The sequence below is a fragment of the Pleurodeles waltl genome, unplaced genomic scaffold (assembly GCF_031143425.1).
Source record: "Pleurodeles waltl isolate 20211129_DDA unplaced genomic scaffold, aPleWal1.hap1.20221129 scaffold_80, whole genome shotgun sequence".
Taxonomy (NCBI): Eukaryota; Metazoa; Chordata; class Amphibia; order Caudata; family Salamandridae; genus Pleurodeles; species Pleurodeles waltl.
Window position 1 is genome coordinate 1,029,641 of NW_027150396.1, and position 21,057 is coordinate 1,050,697.

Sequence of the window (21,057 nt, forward strand, 5' to 3'; positions counted from 1 at the left end):
CACAACGTGGACACATCACAGAAAACAGAGCTATTTTTTGCAAAGTGCCTACCTGTAGATTTTGGACTCTAGCTCAGCCGGCACCTAGGGAAACCTACCAAACCTGTGCATTTTTGAAAACTAGAGACCTAGGGGAATCCAAGATGGGGTGACTTGTGGGGCTCTGCCCAGGTTCTGGGACCCAGAATCCTTTGCAAACCTAAAATTTTGGCTAAAAGAAATGCATTTTCCTTACATTTCGGTGACAGAAAGTTCTGGAATCTGAGAGGAGCCACAAATTTCCTTCCACCCAGCGTTCCCCTAAGTCTCCCGATAAAAATGATACCTCACTTGTGTGGGTAGGCCTAGCGCCTCTGACAGGATAAGCCCCAAAACACAACGTGGACACATCACAGAAAACAGAGCTGTTTTTTGCAAAGTGCCTACCTGTAGATTTTGGCCTCTAGCTCAGCCGGCACCTAGGTAAACCTACCAAACCTGTGCATTTTTGAAAACTAGAGACCTAGGGGAATCCAAGATGGGGTGACTTGTGGGGCTCTGCCCAGGTTCTGGTACCCAGAATCCTTTGCAAACCTCAAATTTTGGCTAAAAGAAATGCATTTTCCTCACATTTTGGTGACAGAAAGTTCTGGAATCTGAGAGGAGCCACAAATTTCCTTCAACCCAGCGTTCCCCTAAGTCTCCCGATAAAAATTATACCTCACTTGTGTGGGTAGGCCTAGCGCCTGCAACAGGATATGCCCCAAAACACAACGTGGACACATCACAGAAAACAGAGCTGTTTTTTGCAAAGTGCCTACCTGTAGATTTTGGCCTCTGGCTCAGCTGGCACCTAGGGAAACCTACCAAACCTGTGCAGTTTTGAAAACTAGGGACCTCTGGGAATCCAAGATGGGGTGACTTGTGGGGCTCTGACCAGGTTCTGTTACCCAGAATCCTTTGCAAACCTCAAATTTTGGCTAAAAGAAATGCATTTTCCTCACATTTCGGTGACAGAAAGTTCTGGAATCTGAGAGGAGCCACAAATTTCCTTCCACCCAGCGTTCCCCCAAGTCTCCCGATAAAAATGATACCTCAGTTGTGTGGGTAGGCCTAGCGGCCGCGACAGGGGACACCCCAAAACACAACGTGGACACATCCCATTTTTTTTAAGAAAACAGAGCTGTTTTTTTCAAAGTGCCTACCTGTAGATTTTGGCCTCTAGCTCAGCCGGCACCTAGGGAAACCTACCAAACCTGTGCATTTTTGAAAACTAGAGACCTAGGGGAATCCAAGATGGGGTGACTTGTGGGGCTCTGACCAGGTTCTGTTACCCAGAATCCTTTGCAAATCTCAAATTTTGGCTAAAAAAACGCATTTTCCTCACATTTCGGTGACAGAAAGTTCTGGAATCTGAGAGGAGCCACAAATTTCCTTCCACCCAGCGTTCCCCCAAGTCTCCCGATCAAAATGATACCTCAGTTGTGTGGGTAGGCCTAGCGCCCGCAACAGGATATGCCCCAAAACACAACGTGGACACATCCCATTTTTTTAAAGAAAACAGAGCTGTTTTTTGCAAAGTGCCTACCTGTAGATTTTGGCCTCTAGCTCAGCTGGCACCTAGGGAAACCTACCAAACCTGTGCAGTTTTGAAAACTAGGGACCTCTGGGAATCCAAGATGGGGTGACTTGTGGGGCTCTGACCAGGTTCTGTTACCCAGAATCCATTGCAAACCTCAAATTTTGGCTAAAAGAAATGCATTTTCCTCACATTTCGGTGACAGAAAGTTCTGGAATCTGAGAGGAGCCACAAATTTCCTTCCACCCAGCGTTCCCCCAAGTCTCCCGATAAAAATGATACCTCAGTTGTGTGGGTAGGCATAGCGGCCGCGACAGGGGACACCCCAAAACACAACGTGGACACATCCCATTTTTTTTAAGAAAACAGAGCTGTTTTTTTCAAAGTGCCTACCTGTAGATTTTGGCCTCTAGCTCAGCCGGCACCTAGGGAAACCTACCAAACCTGTGCATTTTTTAAAACTAGAGACCTAGGGGAATCCAAGATGGGGTGACTTGTGGGGCTCTGACCAGGTTCTGTTACCCAGAATCCTTTGCAAATCTCAAATTTTGGCTAAAAAAAACGCATTTTCCTCACATTTCGGTGACAGAAAGTTCTGGAATCTGAGAGGAGACACAAATTTCCTTCCACCCAGCGTTCCCCCAAGTCTCCCGATCAAAATGATACCTCAGTTGTGTGGGTAGGCCTAGCGCCCGCAACAGGATATGCCCCAAAACACAACGTGGACACATCCCATTTTTTTAAAGAAAACAGAGCTGTTTTTTGCAAAGTGCCTACCTGTAGATTTTGGCCTCTAGCTCAGCCGGCACCTAGGGAAACCTACCAAACCTGTGCATTTTTGAAAACTAGAGACCTAGGGGAATCCAAGATGGGGTGACTTGTGGGGCTCTGCCCGGGTTCTGGTACCCAGAATCCTTTGCAAACCTCAAATTTTGGCTAAAAAAACGCATTTTCCTCACATTTCGGTGACAGAAAGTTCTGGAATCTGAGAGGAGCCACTAATTTCCTTCCACCCAGCGTTCCCCCAAGTCTCCCGATCAAAATGATACCTCAGTTGTGTGGGTAGGCCTAGCGCCCGCAACAGGATATGCCCCAAAACACAACGTGGACACATCCCATTTTTTTAAAGAAAACAGAGCTGTTTTTTGCAAAGTGCCTACCTGTAGATTTTGGCCTCTAACTCAGCCGGCACCTAGGGAAACCTACCAAACCTGTGCATTTTTGAAAACTAGAGACCTAGGGGTATCCAAGAAGGGGTGACTTGTGGGGCTCTGCCCAGGTTCTGGTGCACAGAATCCTTTGCAAACCTCAAATTTTGGCTAAAAGAAATGCATTTTCCTCACATTTCGGTGACAGAAAGTTCTGGAATCTGAGAGGAGCCACAAATTTCCTTCCACCCAGCGTTCCCCTAAGTCTCCCGATAAAAATTATACCTCACTTGTGTGGTAGGCCTAGCGCCTGCGACAGGATATGCCCCAAAACACAACGTGGACACATCACAGAAAACAGAGCTGTTTTTTGCAAAGTGCCTACCTGTAGATTTTGGCCTCTAGCTCAGCCGGCACCTAGGGAAACCTACCAAACCTGTGCATTTGTGAAAACTAGAGACCTAGGGGAATCCAAGATGGTGTGACTTGTGGGGCTCTGCCCAGGTTCTGGTGCCCAGAATCCTTTGCAAACCTCAAATTTTGGCTAAAAAAATGCATTTTCCTCACATTTCGGTGACAGAAAGTTGTAGAATCTGAGAGGAGCCACTAATTTCCTTCCACCCAGCGTTCCCCCAAGTCTCCCAATACAAATGATACCTCACTTGTGTGGGTAGGCCTAGTGCCCGCGACAGGATATGCCCCAAAACACAACGTGGACACATCACAGAAAACAGAGTTGTTTTTTGCAAAGTGCCTACCTGTAGATTTTGGCCTCTAGCTCAGCCGGCACCTAGGGCAACCTACCAAACCTGTGCATTTTTTAAACCTAGAGAGCTAGGGAAATCCAAGATGGGGTGACTTGTGGGGCTCTGCCCAGCTTCTGGTACCCAGAATCCTTTGCAAACCTCAAATTTTGGCTAAAAAAATGCATTTTCCCCACATTTCGGTGACAGAAAGTTCTAGAATCTGAGAGGAGCCACAAATTTCCTTCCACCCAGCGTTCCCCCAAGTCTCCCGATACAAATGATACCTCACTTGTGTGGGTAGGCCTAGTGCCTACGACTGGATATGCCCCAAAACACAACGTGGACACATCACAGAAAACAGAGCTGTTTTTTGCAAAGTGCCTACCTGTAGATTTTGGCCTCTAGCTCAGCTGGCACCTAGGGAAACCTACCAAACCTGTGCAGTTTTGAAAACTAGGGACCTAGGGGAATCCAAGATGGGGTGACTTGTGGGGCTCTGACCAGGTTCTGTTACCCAGAATCCTTTGCAATCCTCAAATTTTGGCTAAAAGAAATGCATTTTCCTCACATTTCGGTGACAGAAAGTTCTGGAATCTGTGAGGAGCCACAAATTTCCTTCCACCCAGCGTTCCCCCAAGTCTCCCGATAAAAATGATACCTCAGTTGTGTGGGTAGGCCTAGCGGCCGCGACATGATACACCCCAAAACACAACGTGGACACATCCCATTTTTTTTAAGAAAACAGAGCTGTTTTTTTCAAAGTGCCTACCTGTAGATTTTGGCCTCTAGCTCAGCCGGCACCTAGGGAAACCTACCAAACCTGTGCATTTTTGAAAACTAGAGACCTAGGGGAATCCAAGATGGGGTGACTTGTGGGGCTCTGACCAGGTTCTGTTACCCAGAATCCTTTGCAAATCTCAAATTTTGGCTAAAAAAAAACGCATTTTCCTCACATTTCGGTGACAGAAAGTTCTGGAATCTGAGAGGAGCCACAAATTTCCTTCCACCCAGCGTTCCCCCAAGTCTCCCGATCAAAATGATAACTCAGTTGTGTGGGTAGGCCTAGCGCCCGCAACAGGATATGCCCCAAAACACAACGTGGACACATCCCATTTTTTTAAAGAAAACAGAGCTGTTTTTTGCAAAGTGCCTACCTGTAGATTTTGGCCTCTAGCTCTACCGGCACCTAGGGAAACCTACCAAACCTGTGCATTTTTGAAAACTAAAGACCTAGGGGAATCCAAGATGGGGTGGCTTGTGGGGCTCTGCCCAGGTTCTGGTGCACAGAATCCTTTGCAAACCTCAAATTTTCGCAAAAAAAATGCATTTTCCTCACATTTCGGTGACAGAAAGTTGTAGAATCTGAGAGGAGCCACTAATTTCCTTCCACCCAGCGTTCCCCCAAGTCTCCCAATACAAATGATACCTCACTTGTGTGGGTAGGCCTAGTGCCCGCGACAGTATATGCCCCAAAACACAACGTGGACATATCACAGAAAACAGAGCTGTTTTTTGCAAAGTGCCTACCTGTAGATTTTGGCCTCTAGCTCAGCCGGCACCTAGGGCAACCTACCAAACCTGTGCATTTTTTAAAACTAGAGACCTAGGGAAATCCAAGATGGGGTGACTTGTGGGGCTCTGCCCAGCTTCTGTTACCTAGAATCCTTTGCAAACCTCAAATTTTGGCTAAAAAAATGCATTTTCCCCAAATTTCGGTGACAGAAAGTTCTAGAATCTGAGAGGAGCAACAAATTTCCTTCCACCCAGCGTTCCCCCAAGTCTCCCGATACAAATGATACCTCACTTGTGTGGGTAGGCCTAGCGCCTGCGACTGGATATGCCCCAAAACACAACGTGGACACATCACAGAAAACAGAGCTGTTTTTTGCAAAGTGCCTACCTGTAGATCTTGGCCTCTGGCTCAGCCGGCACCTAGGGAAACCTACCAAACCTGTGCATTTTTTAAAACTAGAGACCTAGGGGAATCCAAGATGGGGTGACTTGTGGGGCTCTGACCGGGTTCTGTTACCCAGAATCCTTTGCAAACCTCAAATTTTGGCTAAAAGAAATGCATTTTCCTCACATTTCGGTGACAGAAAGTTCTGGAATCTGAGAGGAGCCACAAATTTCCTTCCACCCAGCGTTCCCCCAAGTCTCCCGATAAAAATGATACCTCAGTTGTGTGGGTAGGCCTAGCGGCCGCGACAGGTGACACCCCAAAACACAACGTGGACACATCCCATTTTTTTAAAGAAAACAGAGCTGTTTTTTGCAAAGTGCCTACCTGTAGATTTTGGCCTCTAGCTCAGCCGGCACCTAGGGAAACCTACCAAACCTGTGCATTTTTGAAAACTAGAGACCTAGGGGAATCCATGATGGGGTGACTTGTGGGGCTCTGACCAGGTTCTGTTACCCAGAATCCTTTGCAAATCTCAAATTTTGGCTAAAAAAACGCATTTTCCTCACATTTCGGTGACAGAAAGTTCTGGAATCTGAGAGGAGCCACAAGTTCCCTTCCACCCAGCGTTCCCCCAAGTCTCCCGATCAAAATGATACCTCACTTGTGTTTGTAGGCCTAGCGCCCGCAACAGGGTATGCCCCAAAATACAACGTGGACACATCCCATTTTTTTAAAGAAAACAGAGCTGTTTTTTGCAAAGTGCCTACCTGTAGATTTTGGCCTCTAGCTCAGCCGGCACCTAGGGAAACCTACCAAACCTGTGCATTTTTGAAAACTAGAGACCTAGGGGAATCCAAGATGGGGTGACTTGTGGGGCTCTACCAGGGTTCTGGTGCCCAGAATCCTTTGCAAACCTCAAATTTTGGCTAAAAAAATGCATTTTCCTCACATTTCGGTGACAGAAAGTTGTAGAATCTGAGAGGAGCCACAAATTTCCTTCCACCCAGCGTTCCCCCAAGTCTCCCAATACAAATGATACCTCACTTGTGTGGGTAGGCCTAGCGCCCGCGACAGGATATGCCCCAAAACACAACGTGGACACATCACAGAAAACAGAGCTGTTCTTTGCAAAGTGCCTACCTGTAGATTTTGGCCTCTAGCTCAGCCGGCACCTATGGAAACCTACCAAACCTGTGCATTTTATAAAACTAGAGACCTAGGGGAATCCAAGATGGGGTGACTTGTGGGGCTCTGCCCAAGTTCTGGTACCCAGAATCCTTTGCAAACCTCAAATTTTGGCTAAAAAAATGCATTTTCCTCATATTTCGGTGACAGAAAGTTCTAGAATCTGAGAGGAGCCACAAATTTCCTTCCACCCAGCGTTCCCCCACGTCTCCCGATAAAAATGATACCTCACTTGTGTGGGTAGGCCTTGCGCCCGCGACAGGATATGCCCCAAAACACAACGTGGACACATCACAGAAAACAGAGCTGTTTTTTGCAAAGTGCCTACCTGTAGGTTTTGGCCTCTAGCTCAGCCGGCACCAAGGGAAACCTACCACACCTGTGCATTTCTTAAAACTAGAGTCCTAGGGGAATCCAAGATGGGGTGACTTGTGGGACTCTGACCAGGTTCTGGTGCCCAGAATCCTTTGCAAACCTAAAATTTTGGCTAAACAAATGCATTTTCCTCACATTTCGGTGACAGAAAGTTCTAGAATCTGAGAGGAGCCACAAATTTCCTTCCACCCAGCGTTCCCCCAAGTCTCCCGCTACAAATGATACCTCACTTGTGTGGGTAGGCCTAGCGCCTGCGACTGGATATGCCCCAAAACACAACGTGGACACATCACAGAAAACAGAGCTGTTTTTTGCAAAGTGCCTACCTGTAGATCTTGGCCTCTGGCTCAGCCGGCACCTAGGGAAACCTACCAAACCTGTGCATTTTTTTAAACTAGAGACCTAGGGTAATGTAAGATGGGGTGACTTGTGGGGCTCTGACCAGGTTCTGTTACCCAGAATCCTTTGCAAACCTCAAATTTTGGCTAAAAGAAATGCATTTTCCTCACATTTCGGTGACAGAAAGTTCTGGAAACTGAGAGGAGCCTCAAATTTCCTTGCACCCAGCGTTCCCCCAAGTCTCCCGATCAAAATTATACCTCAGTTGTGTGGGTAGGCCTAGCGCCCGCAACAGGATATGCCCCAAAATACAACGTGGACACATCCCATTTTTTTAAAGAAAACAGAGCTGTTTTTTGCAAAGTGCCTACCTGTAGATTTTGGCCTCTAGCTCAGCCGGCACCTAGGGAAACCTACCAAACCTGTGCATTTTTGAAAACTAGAGACATAGGGGAATCCAAGATGGGGTGACTTGTGGGGCTCTGCCCAGGTTCTGGTGCACAGAATCCTTTGCAAACCTCAAATTTTGGCTAAAAGAAATGCATTTTCCTCACATTTCGGTGACAGAAAGTTCTGGAATCTGAGAGGAGCCACAAATTTCCTTCCACCCAGCGTTCCCCTAAGTCTCCCGATAAAAATTATACCTCACTTGTGTGGTAGGCCTAGCGCCTGCGACAGGATATGCCCCAAAACACAACGTGGACACATCACAGAAAACAGAGCTGTTTTTTGCTAAGTGCCTACCTGTAGATTTTGGCCTCTAGCTCAGCCGGCACCTAGGGAAACCTACCAAACCTGTGCATTTTTGAAAACTAGAGACCTAGGGGAATCCAAGATGGGGTGACTTGTGGGGCTCTGACCAGGTTCTGTTACCCAGAATCCTTTGCAAATCTCAAATTTTGGCTAAAAAAACGCATTTTCCTCACATTTCGGTGACAGAAAGTTCTGGAATCTGAGAGGAGCCACAAATTTCCTTCCACCCAGCGTTCCCCCAAGTCTCCCGATCAAAATGATACCTCAGTTGTGTGGGTAGGCCTAGCGGCCGCGACAGGACACACCCCAAAACACAACGTGGACACATCCCATTTTTTTTACAGAAAACAGAGCTGTTTTTTGCTAAGTGCCTACCTGTAGATTTTGGCCTCTAGCTCAGCCGGCACCTAGGGAAACCTACCAAACCTGTGCATTTTTGAAAACTAGAGACCTAGGGGAATCCAAGATGGGGTGACTTGTGGGGCTCTGACCAGGTTCTGTTACCCAGAATCCTTTGCAAATCTCAAATTTTGGCTAAAAAAACGCATTTTCCTCACATTTCGGTGACAGAAAGTTCTGGAATCTGAGAGGAGCCACAAATTTCCTTCCACCCAGCGTTCCCCTAAGTCTCCCGATAAAAATTATACCTCACTTGTGTGGTAGGCCTAGCGCCTGCGACAGGATATGCCCCAAAACACAACGTGGACACATCACAGAAAACAGAGCTGTTTTTTGCTAAGTGCCTACCTGTAGATTTTGGCCTCTAGCTCAGCCGGCACCTAGGGAAACCTACCAAACCTGTGCATTCTTGAAAACTAGAGACCTAGGGGAATCCAAGATGGGGTGACTTGTGGGGCTCTGACCAGGTTCTGTTACCCAGAATCCTTTGCAAATCTCAAATTTTGGCTAAGAAAACGCATTTTCCTCACATTTCGGTGACAGAAAGTTCTGGAATCTGAGAGGAGCCACAAATTTCCTTCCACCCAGCGTTCCCCCAAGTCTCCCGATAAAAATGATACCTCACTTGTGTGGGTAGGCGTAGCGCCTGTGACAGGATATGCCCCAAAACACAACGTGGACACATCACAGAAAACAGAGCTGTTTTTTGCAAAGTGCCTACCTGTAAATTTTGGCCTCTAGCTCAGCCGGCACCTAGGGAAACCTACCAAACCTGTGCATTTTTTAAAACTAGAGACCTAGGGGAATCCAAGATGGGGTGACGTGTGGGGCTCTGACCAGGTTCTGTTACCCAGAATCCTTTGCAAACCTCAAATTTTGGCTAAAAGAAATGCATTTTCCTCACATTTCGGTGACAGAAAGTTCTGGAATCTGAGAGGAGCCACAAATTTCCTTCCACCCAGCGTTCCCCCAAGTCTCCCGATCAAAATGATACCTCAGTTGTGTGGGTAGGCCTAGCGGCCGCGACAGGACACACCCCAAAACACAACGTGGACACATCCCATTTTTTTTAAGAAAACAGAGCTGTTTTTTTAAAAGTGCCTACCTGTAGATTTTGGCCTCTAGCTCAGCCGGCACCTAGGGAAACCTACCAAACCTGTGTATTTTTGAAAACTAGAGACCTAGGGGAATCCAAGATGGGGTGACTTGTGGAGCTCTGCCCAGGTTCTGGTACCCAGAATCCTTTGCAAACCTCAAATTCTGTCTAAAAAAATGCATTTTCCTCATATTTCGGTGACAGAAAGTTCTAGAATCTGAGAGGAGCCACAAATCTCCTTCCACCCAGCGTTCCCCCAAGTCTCCCGATAAAAATGATACCTCACTTGTGTGGGTAGGCCTAGCGCCTGTGACAGGATATGCCCCAAAACACAACGTGGACACATCACAGAAAACAGAGCTGTTTTTTGCAAAGTGCCTACCTGTAGATTTTGGCCTCTAGCTTAGCCGGCACCTAGGGAAACCTACCAAACCTGTGCATTTTTGAAAACTAGAGACCTAGGGGAATCCAAGATGGGGTGACTTGTGGGGCTCTGCCCGGGTTCTGGTACCCAGAATCCTTTGCAAACCTCAAATTTTGGCTAAAAGAAATGCATTTTCCTCACATTTCGGTGACAGAAAGTTCTGGAATCTGAGAGGAGCCACAAATTTCCTTCAACCCAGCGTTCCCCTAAGTCTCCCGATAAAAATTATACCTCACTTGTGTGGGTAGGCCTAGCGCCTGCGACAGGATATGCCCCAAAACACAACGTGGACACATCACAGAAAACAGAGCTGTTTTTTGCAAAGTGCCTACCTGTAGATTTTGGCCTCTAGCTCAGCCGGCACCTAGGGAAACCTACCAAACCTGTGCATTTTTTAAAACTAGAGACCTAGGGGAATCCAAGATGTGGTGACTTGTGGGGCTCTGACAAGGTTCTGTTACCCAGAATCCTTTGCAAATCTCAAATTTTGCCTAAAAAAACGCATTTTCCTCACATTTCGGTGACAGAAAGTTCTGGAATCTGAGAGGAGCCACAAATTTCCTTCCACCCAGCGTTCCCCCAAGTCTCCCGATCAAAATGATACCTCAGTTGTGTGGGTAGGCCTAGCGGCCGCGACAGGTCACACCCCAAAACAAAACGTGGACACATCCCATTTTTTTAAAGAAAATAGAGCTGTTTTTTGCAAAGTGCCTACCTGTAGATTTTGGCCTCTAGCTCAGCCAGCACCTAGGGAAACCTACCAAACCTGTGCATTCTTGAAAACTAGAGACCTAGGGCAATCCAAGATGGGGTGACTTGTGGGGCTCTGACCAGGTTCTGTTACCCAGAATCCTTTGCAAATCTCAAATTTTGGCTAAAAAAAACGCATTTTCCTCACATTTCGGTGACAGAAAGTTCTGGAATCTGAGTGGAGCCACAAATTTCCTTCCACCCAGCGTTCCCCTAAGTCTTCCGATAAAAATGATACCTCACTTGTGTGGGTAGGCCTAGCGCCTGCGACAGGATATGCCCCAAAACACAACGTGGAGACATCACAGAAAACAGAGCTGTTTTTTGCAAAGTGCCTACCTGTAGATTTTGGCCTCTAGCTCAGCCGGCACCTAGGGAAACCTACCAAACCTGTGCATTTTTGAAAACTAGAGACCTAGGGGAATCCAAGATGGGGTGACTTGTGGGGCTCTGCCCAGGTTCTGGTGCACAGAATCCTTTGCAAACCTCAAATTTTGGCTAAAAAAATGCATTTTCCTCACATTTCGGTGACAGAAAGTTGTAGAATCTGAGAGGAGCCACTAATTTCCTTCCACCCAGCGTTCCCCCAAGTCTCCCAATACAAATGATACCTCACTTGTGTGGGTAGGCCTAGCGCCTGCGACAGGATATGCCCCAATACACAACGTGGACACATCACAGAAAACAGAGCTGTTTTTTGCATAGTGCCTACCTGTAGATTTTGGCCTCTAGCTCAGCCGGCACCTAGGGCAACCTACCAAACCTGTGCATTTTTGAAAACTAGAGACCTAGGGAAATCCAAGATGGGGTGACTTGTGGGGCTCTGCCCAGCTTCTGGTACCCAGAATCCTTTGCAAACCTCAAATTTTGGCTAAAAAAATGCATTTTCCCCACATTTCGGTGACAGAAAGTTCTAGAATCTGAGAGGAGCCACAAATTTCCTTCCACCCAGCGTTTCCCCAAGTCTCCCGATACAAATGCTACCTCACTTGTGTGGGTAGGCCTAGCGCCTGCGACAAGATATGCCCCAAAACACAACGTGGACACATCACAGAAAACAGAGCTGTTTTTTGCAAAGTGCCTACCTGTAGATTTTGGCCTCTGGCTCAGCCGGCACCTAGGGAAACCTACCAAACCTGTACATTTTTGAAAACTAGAGTCCTAGGGGAATCCAAGATGGGGTGACTTGTGGGGCTCTGACCAGGTTCTGTTACCCAGAATCCTTTGCAAACCTCAAATTTTGGCTAAAAGAAATGCATTTTCCTCACATTTCTGTGACAGAAAATTCTGGAATCTGAGAGGAGCCACAAATTTCCTTCCACCCAGCGTTCCCCCAAGTCTCCCGATAAAAATGATACCTCAGTTGTGGGGGTAGGCCTAGCGGCCGCGACAGAGCTCACGCCAAAACACAACGTGGACACATCCCATTTTTTTAAAGAAAACAGAGCTGTTTTTTGCAAAGTGCCTACCTGTAGATTTTGGTTTCTAGCTCAGCCGGCACCTAGGGAAACCTACCAAACCTGTGCATTTTTTAAAACTAGAGACCTAGGGGAATCCAAGATGGGGAGACTTGTGGGGCTCTGACCAGGTTCTGTTACCCAGAATCCTTTGCAAACCTCAAATTTTGGCTAAAAGAAATGCATTTTCCTCACATTTCGGTGACAGAAAGTTCTGGAATCTGAGAGGAGCCACAAATTTCCTTCCACCCAGCGTTCCCCCAAGTCTCCCGATAAAAATGATACCTCAGTTGTGTGGGTAGGCCTAGCGGCCGCGACAGAACACACCCCAAGACACAACGTGGACACATCCCATTTTTTAAAAGAAAACAGAGCTGTTTTTTGCAAAATGCCTACCTGTAGAATTTGACCTCTAGCTCAGCCGGCACCTAGGGAAACCTACCAAACCTGTGCATTTTTGAAAACTAGAGACCTAGGGGAATCCAAGATGGGGTGACTTGTGGGGCTCTGCCCAGGTTCTGGTACCCAGAATCCTTTGCAAACCTCAAATTCTGGCTAAAAAAATGCATTTTCCTCATATTTCGGTGACAGAAAGTTCTAGAATCTGAGAGGAGCCACAAATTTCCTTCCACCCACCGTTCCCCCAAGTCTCCCGATAAAAATGATACCTCACTTGTGTGGGTAGGCCTAGCGCCTGTGACAGGATAAGCCCCAAAACACAACGTGGACACATCACAGAAAACAGAGCTGTTTTTTGCAAAGTGCCTACCTGTAGATTTTGGCCTCTAGCTTAGCCGGCACCTAGGGAAACCTACCAAACCTGTGCATTTTTGAAAACTAGAGACCTAGGGGAATCCAAGATGGGGTGACTTGTGGGGCTCTGCCCAGGTTCTGGTACCCAGAATCCTTTGCAAACCTCAAATTTTGGCTAAAAGAAATGCATTTTCCTCACATTTTGGTGACAGAAAGTTCTGGAATCTGAGAGGAGCCACAAATTTCCTTCAACCCAGCGTTCCCCTAAGTCTCCCGATAAAAATTATACCTCACTTGTGTGGGTAGGCCTAGCGCCTGCGACAAGATATGCCCCAAAACACAACGTGGACACATCACAGAAAACAGAGCTGTTTTTTGCAAAGTGCCTACCTGTAGATTTTGGCCTCTGGCTCAGCCGGCACCTAGGGAAACCTACCAAACCTGTACATTTTTGAAAACTAGAGTCCTAGGGGAATCCAAGATGGGGTGACTTGTGGGGCTCTGACCAGGTTCTGTTACCCAGAATCCTTTGCAAACCTCAAATTTTGGCTAAAAGAAATGCATTTTCCTCACATTTCTGTGACAGAAAATTCTGGAATCTGAGAGGAGCCACAAATTTCCTTCCACCCAGCATTCCCCCAAGTCTCCCGATAAAAATGATACCTCAGTTGTGGGGGTAGGCCTAGCGGCCGCGACAGAGCTCACACCAAAACACAACGTGGACACATCCCATTTTTTTAAAGAAAACAGAGCTGTTTTTTGCAAAGTGCCTACCTGTAGATTTTGGTTTCTAGCTCAGCCGGCACCTAGGGAAACCTACCAAACCTGTGCATTTTTTAAAACTAGAGACCTAGGGGAATCCAAGATGGGGCGACTTGTGGGGCTCTGACCAGGTTCTGTTACCCAGAATCCTTTGCAAACCTCAAATTTTGGCTAAAAGAAATGCATTTTCCTCACATTTCGGTGACAGAAAGTTCTGGAATCTGAGAGGAGCCACAAATTTCCTTCCACCCAGCGTTCCCCCAAGTCTCCCGATAAAAATTATACCTCAGTTGTGTGGGTAGGCCTAGCGGCCGCGACAGAACACACCCCAAGACACAACGTGGACACATCCCATTTTTTAAAAGAAAACAGAGCTGTTTTTTGCAAAATGCCTACCTGTAGAATTTGACCTCTAGCTCAGCCGGCACCTAGGGAAACCTACCAAACCTGTGCATTTTTGAAAACTAGAGACCTAGGGGAATCCAAGATGGGGTGACTTGTGGGGCTCTGCCCAGGTTCTGGTGCTCAGAATCCTTTGCAAACCTCAAATTTTGGCTAAAAAAATGCATTTTCCTCACATTTCGGTGACAGAAAGTTGTAGAATCTGAGAGGAGCCACAAATTTCCTTCCACCCAGCGTTCCCCCAAGTCTCCCAATACAAATGATACCTCACTTGTGTGGGTAGGCCTAGCGCCCGCGACAGGATATGCCCCAAAACACAACGTGGACACATCACAGAAAACAGAGCTATTTTTTGCAAAGTGCCTACCTGTAGATTTTGGACTCTAGCTCAGCCGGCACCTAGGGAAACCTACCAAACCTGTGCATTTTTGAAAACTAGAGACCTAGGGGAATCCAAGATGGGGTGACTTGTGGGGCTCTGCCCAGGTTCTGGGACCCAGAATCCTTTGCAAACCTAAAATTTTGGCTAAAAGAAATGCATTTTCCTTACATTTCGGTGACAGAAAGTTCTGGAATCTGAGAGGAGCCACAAATTTCCTTCCACCCAGCGTTCCCCTAAGTCTCCCGATAAAAATGATACCTCACTTGTGTGGGTAGGCCTAGCGCCTCTGACAGGATAAGCCCCAAAACACAACGTGGACACATCACAGAAAACAGAGCTGTTTTTTGCAAAGTGCCTACCTGTAGATTTTGGCCTCTAGCTCAGCCGGCACCTAGGTAAACCTACCAAACCTGTGCATTTTTGAAAACTAGAGACCTAGGGGAATCCAAGATGGGGTGACTTGTGGGGCTCTGCCCAGGTTCTGGTACCCAGAATCCTTTGCAAACCTCAAATTTTGGCTAAAAGAAATGCATTTTCCTCACATTTTGGTGACTGAAAGTTCTGGAATCTGAGAGGAGCCACAAATTTCCTTCAACCCAGCGTTCCCCTAAGTCTCCCGATAAAAATTATACCTCACTTGTGTGGGTAGGCCTAGCGCCTGCAACAGGATATGCCCCAAAACACAACGTGGACACATCACAGAAAACAGAGCTGTTTTTTGCAAAGTGCCTACCTGTAGATTTTGGCCTCTAGCTCAGCCGGCACCTAGGGAAACCTACCAAACCTGTGCATTTTTTAAAACTAGAGACCTAGGGGAATCCAAGATGGGGTGACTTGTGGGGCTCTGACCAGGTTCTGTTACCCAGAATCCTTTGCAAATCTCAAATTTTGGCTAAAAAAACGCATTTTCCTCACATTTCGGTGACAGAAAGTTCTGGAATCTGAGAGGAGCCACTAATTTCCTTCCACCCAGCGTTCCCCCAAGTCTCCCGATCAAAATGATACCTCAGTTGTGTGGGTAGGCCTAGCGGCCGCGACAGGACACACCCCAGAACACAACATGGACACATCCCATTTTTTTAAAGAAAACAGAGCTGTTTTTTGCAAAATGCCTACCTGTAGAATTTGACCTCTAGCTCAGCCGGCACCTAGGGAAACCTACCAAACCTGTGCATTTTTGAAAACTAGAGACCTAGGGGAATCCAAGATGCGGTGACTTGTGGGGCTCTGCCCAGGTTCTGGTACCCAGAATCCTTTGCAAACCTCAAATTCTGGCTAAAAAAATGCATTTTCCTCATATTTCGGTGACAGAAAGTTCTAGAATCTGAGAGGAGCCACAAATTTCCTTCCACCCAGCGTTCCCCGAAGTCTCCCGATAAAAATGATACCTCACTTGTGTGGGTAGGCCTAGCGCCTGTGACAGGATATGCCCCAAAACACAACGTGGACACATCACAGAAAACAGAGCTGTTTTTTTCAAAGTGCCTACCTGTAGATTTTGGCCTCTAGCTTAGCCGGCACCTAGGGAAACCTACCAAACCTGTGCATTTTTGAAAACTAGAGACCTAGGGGAATCCAAGATGGGGTGACTTGTGGGGCTCTGCCCAGGTTCTGGTGCTCAGAATCCTTTGCAAACCTCAAATTTTGGCTAAAAAAATGCATTTTCCTCACATTTCGGTGACAGAAAGTTGTAGAATCTGAGAGGAGCCACAAATTTCCTTCCACCCAGCGTTCCCCCAAGTCTCCCAATACAAATGATACCTCACTTGTGTGGGTAGGCCTAGCGCCCGCGACAGGATATGCCCCAAAACACAACGTGGACACATCACAGAAAACAGAGCTATTTTTTGCAAAGTGCCTACCTGTAGATTTTGGACTCTAGCTCAGCCGGCACCTAGGGAAACCTACCAAACCTGTGCATTTTTGAAAACTAGAGACCTAGGGGAATCCAAGATGGGGTGACTTGTGGGGCTCTGCCCAGGTTCTGGGACCCAGAATCCTTTGCAAACCTCGAATTTTGGCTAAAAGAAATGCATTTTCCTCACATTTCGGTGACAGAAAGTTCTGGAATCTGAGAGGAGCCACAAATTTCCTTCCACCCAGCGTTCCCCTAAGTCTCCCGATAAAAATGATACCTCACTTGTGTGGGTAGGCCTAGTGCCTCTGACAGGATAAGCCCCAAAACACAACGTGGACACATCACAGAAAACAGAGCTGTTTTTTGCAAAGTGCCTACCTGTAGATTTTGGCCTCTAGCTCAGCCGGCACCTAGGGAAACCTACCAAACCTGTGCATTTTTGAAAACTAGAGACCTAGGGGAATCCAAGATGGGGTGACTTGTGGGGCTCTGCCCAGGTTCTGGTACCCAGAATCCTTTGCAAACCTCAAATTTTGGCTAAAAGAAATGCATTTTCCTCACATTTTGGTGACAGAAAGTTATGGAATCTGAGAGGAGCCACAAATTTCCTTCAACCCAGCGTTCCCCTAAGTCTCCCGATAAAAATTATACCTCACTTGTGTGGGTAGGCCTAGCGCCTGCGACAGGATATGACCCAAAACACAACGTGGACACATCACAGAAAACAGAGCTGTTTTTTGCAAAGTGCCTACCTGTAGATTTTGGCCTCTAGCTCAGCCGGCACCTAGGGAAACCTACCAAACCTGTGCATTTTTTAAAACTAGAGACCTAGGGGAATCCAAGATGGGGTGACTTGTGGGGCTCTGACCAGGTTCTGTTACCCAGAATCCTTTGCAAATCTCAAATTTTGGCTAAAAAAAAGGATTTTCCTCACATTTCGGTGACAGAAAGTTCTGGAATCTGAGAGGAGCCACTAATTTCCTTCCACCCAGCGTTCCCCCAAGTCTCCCGATCAAAATGATACCTCAGTTGTGTGGGTAGGCCTAGCGGCCGCGACAGGACACACCCCAGAACACAACATGGACACATCCCATTTTTTTAAAGAAAACAGAGCTGTTTTTTGCAAAGTGCCTACCTGTAGATTTTGGCATCTAGCTCAGCCAGCACCTAGGGAAACCTACCAAACCTGTGCATTCTTGAAAACTAGAGACCTAGGGGAATCCAAGATGGGGTGACTTGTGGGGCTCTGACCAGGATCTGTTACCCAGAATCCTTTGCAAATCTCAAATTTTGGCTAAAAAAACGCATTTTCCTCACATTTCGGTGACAGAAAGTTCTGGAATCTGAGAGGAGCCACAAATTTCCTTCCACCCAGCGTTCCCCTAAGTCTCCTGATAAAAATGATACCTCACTTGTGTGGGTAGGCCTAGCGCCTGCGACAGGATATGCCCCAAAACACAACGTGGACACATCACAGAAAACAGAGCTGTTTTTTGCAAAGTGCCTACCTGTAAATTTTGGCCTCTAGCTCAGCCGGCACCTAGGGAAACCTACCAAACCTGTGCATTTTTTAAAACTAGAGACCTAGGGGAATCCAAGATGGGGTGACTTGTGGGGCTCTGACCAGGTTCTGTTACCCAGAATCCTTTGCAAACCTCAAATTTTGGCTAAAAGAAATGCCTTTTCCTCACATTTCGGTGACAGAAAGTTCTGGAATCTGAGAGGAGCCACAAATTTCCTTCCACACAGCATTCCCCCAAGTCTCCCGATAAAAATGATACCTCAGTTGTGTGGGTAGGCCTAGCGGCCGCGACAGCACCCACCCCAAAACACAATGTGGACACATCCCATTTTTTTTAAGAAAACAGAGCTGTTTTTTTCAAAGTGCCTACCTGTAGATTTTGGCCTCTAGCTCAGCCGGCACCTAGGGAAACCTACCAAACCTGTGTATTTTTGAAAACTAGAGACCTAGGGGAATCCAAGATGGGGTGACTTGTGGGGCTCTGCCCAGGTTCTGGTACCCAGAATCCTTTGCAAACCTCAAATTCTGGCTAAAAAAATGCATTTTCCTCATATTTCGGTGACAGAAAGTTCTGGAATCTGAGAGGAGCCACAAATTTCCTTCCACCCAGCGTTCCCCTAAGTCTCCCGATAAAAATGATACCTCACTTGTGTGGGTAGGCCTAGCGCCTGCGACAGGATATGCCCCAAAACACAACGTGGACACATCACAGAAAACAGAGCTGTTTTTTGCAAAGTGCATACCTGTAGATTTTGGCCTCTAGCTCAGCCGGCACCTAGGGAAACCTACCAAACCTGTGCATTTTTGAAAACTAGAGACCTAGGGGAATCCAAGATGGGGTGACTTGTGGGGCTCTGACCAGGTTCTGTTACCCAGAATCCTTTGCAAATCTCAAATTTTGGCTAAAAAAACGCATTTTCCTCACATTTCGGAGACAGAAAGTTCTGGAATCTGAGAGGAGCCACAAATTTCCTTCCACCCAGCGTTCCCCCAAGTCTCCCGATAAAAATGATACCTCAGTTGTGTGGGTAGGCCTAGCGGCAGCGACAGGAGACGCCCCAAAACACAACGTGGACACATCCCATTTTTTTAAAGAAAACAGAGCTGTTTTTTGCAAAGTGCCTACCTGTAGATTTTGGCCTCTAGCTCAGCCGGCACCTAGGGAAACCTACCAAACCTGTACATTTTTGAAAACTAGAGTCCTAGGGGAATCCAAGATGGGGTGACTTGTGGGGCTCTGACCAGGTTCTGTTACCCAGAATCCTTTGCAAACCTCAAATTTTGGCTAAAAGAAATGCATTTTCCTCACATTTCTGTGACAGAAAATTCTGGAATCTGAGAGGAGCCACAAATTTCCTTCCACCCAGCGTTCCCCCAAGTCTCCCGATAAAAATGATACCTCAGTTGTGGGGGTAGGCCTAGCGGCCGCGACAGAGCTCACGCCAAAACACAATGTGGACACATCCCATTTTTTTAAAGAAAACAGAGCTGTTTTTTGCAAAGTGCATACCTGTAGATTTTGGTTTCTAGCTCAGCCGGCACCTAGGGAAACCTACCAAACCTGTGCATTTTTTAAAACTAGAGACCTAGGGGAATCCAAGATGGGGAGACTTGTGGGGCTCTGACCAGGTTCTGTTACCCAGAATCCTTTGCAAACCTCAAATTTTGGCTAAAAGAAATGCATTTTCCTCACATTTCGGTGACAGAAAGTTCTGGAATCTGAGAGGAGCCACAAATTTCCTTCCACCCAGCGTTCCCCCAAGTCTCCCGATAAAAATGATACCTCAGTTGTGTGGGTAGGCCTAGCGGCCGCGACAGAACACACCCCAAGACACAACGTGGACACATCCCATTTTTTAAAAGAAAACAGAGCTGTTTTTTGCAAAATGCCTACCTGTAGAATTTGACCTCTAGCTCAGCCGGCACCTAGGGAAACCTACCAAACCTGTGCATTTTTGAAAACTAGAGACCTAGGGGAATCCAAGATGGGGTGACTTGTGGGGCTCTGCCCAGGTTCTGGTACCCAGAATCCTTTGCAAACCTCAAATTCTGGCTAAAAAAATGCATTTTCCTCATATTTCGGTGACAGAAAGTTCTAGAATCTGAGAGGAGCCACAAATTTCCTTCCACCCAGCGTTCCCCCAAGTCTCCCGATAAAAATGATACCTCACTTGTGTGGGTAGGCCTAGCGCCTGTGACAGGATAAGCCCCAAAACACAACGTGGACACATCACAGAAAACAGAGCTGTTTTTTGCAAAGTGCCTACCTGTAGATTTTGGCCTCTAGCTTAGCCGGCACCTAGGGAAACCTACCAAACCTGTGCATTTTTGAAAACTAGAGACCTAGGGGAATCCAAGATGGGGTGACTTGTGGGGCTCTGCCCAGGTTCTGGTACCCAGAATCCTTTGCAAACCTCAAATTTTGGCTAAAAGAAATGCATTTTCCTCACATTTTGGTGACAGAAAGTTCTGGAATCTGAGAGGAGCCACAAATTTCCTTCAACCCAGCGTTCCCCTAAGTCTCCCGATAAACATTATACCTCACTTGTGTGGGTAGGCCTAGCGCCTGCGACAAGATATGCCCCAAAACACAACGTGGACACATCACAGAAAACAGAGCTGTTTTTTGCAAAGTGCCTACCTGTAGATTTTGGCCTCTGGCTCAGCCGGCACCTAGGGAAACCTACCAAACCTGTACATTTTTGAAAACTAGAGTCCTAGGGGAATCCAAGATGGGGTGACTTGTGGGGCTCTGACCAGGTTCTGTTACCCAGAATCCTTTGCAAACCTCAAATTTTGGCTAAAAGAAATGCATTTTCCTCACATTTCTGTGACAGAAAATTCTGGAATCTGAGAGGAGCCACAAATTTCCTTCCACCCAGCATTCCCCCAAGTCTCCCGATAAAAATGATACCTCAGTTGTGGGGGTAGGCCTAGCGGCCGCGACAGAGCTCACGCCAAAACACAACGTGGACACATCCCATTTTTTTAAAGAAAACAGAGCTGTTTTTTGCAAAGTGCCTACCTGTAGATTTTGGTTTCTAGCTCAGCCGGCACCTAGGGAAACCTACCAAACCTGTGCATTTTTTAAAACTAGAGAACTAGGGGAATCCAAGATGGGGCGACATGTGGGGCTCTGACCAGGTTCTGTTACCCAGAATCCTTTGCAAACCTCAAATTTTGGCTAAAAGAAATGCATTTTCCTCACATTTCGGTGACAGAAAGTTCTGGAATCTGAGAGGAGCCAC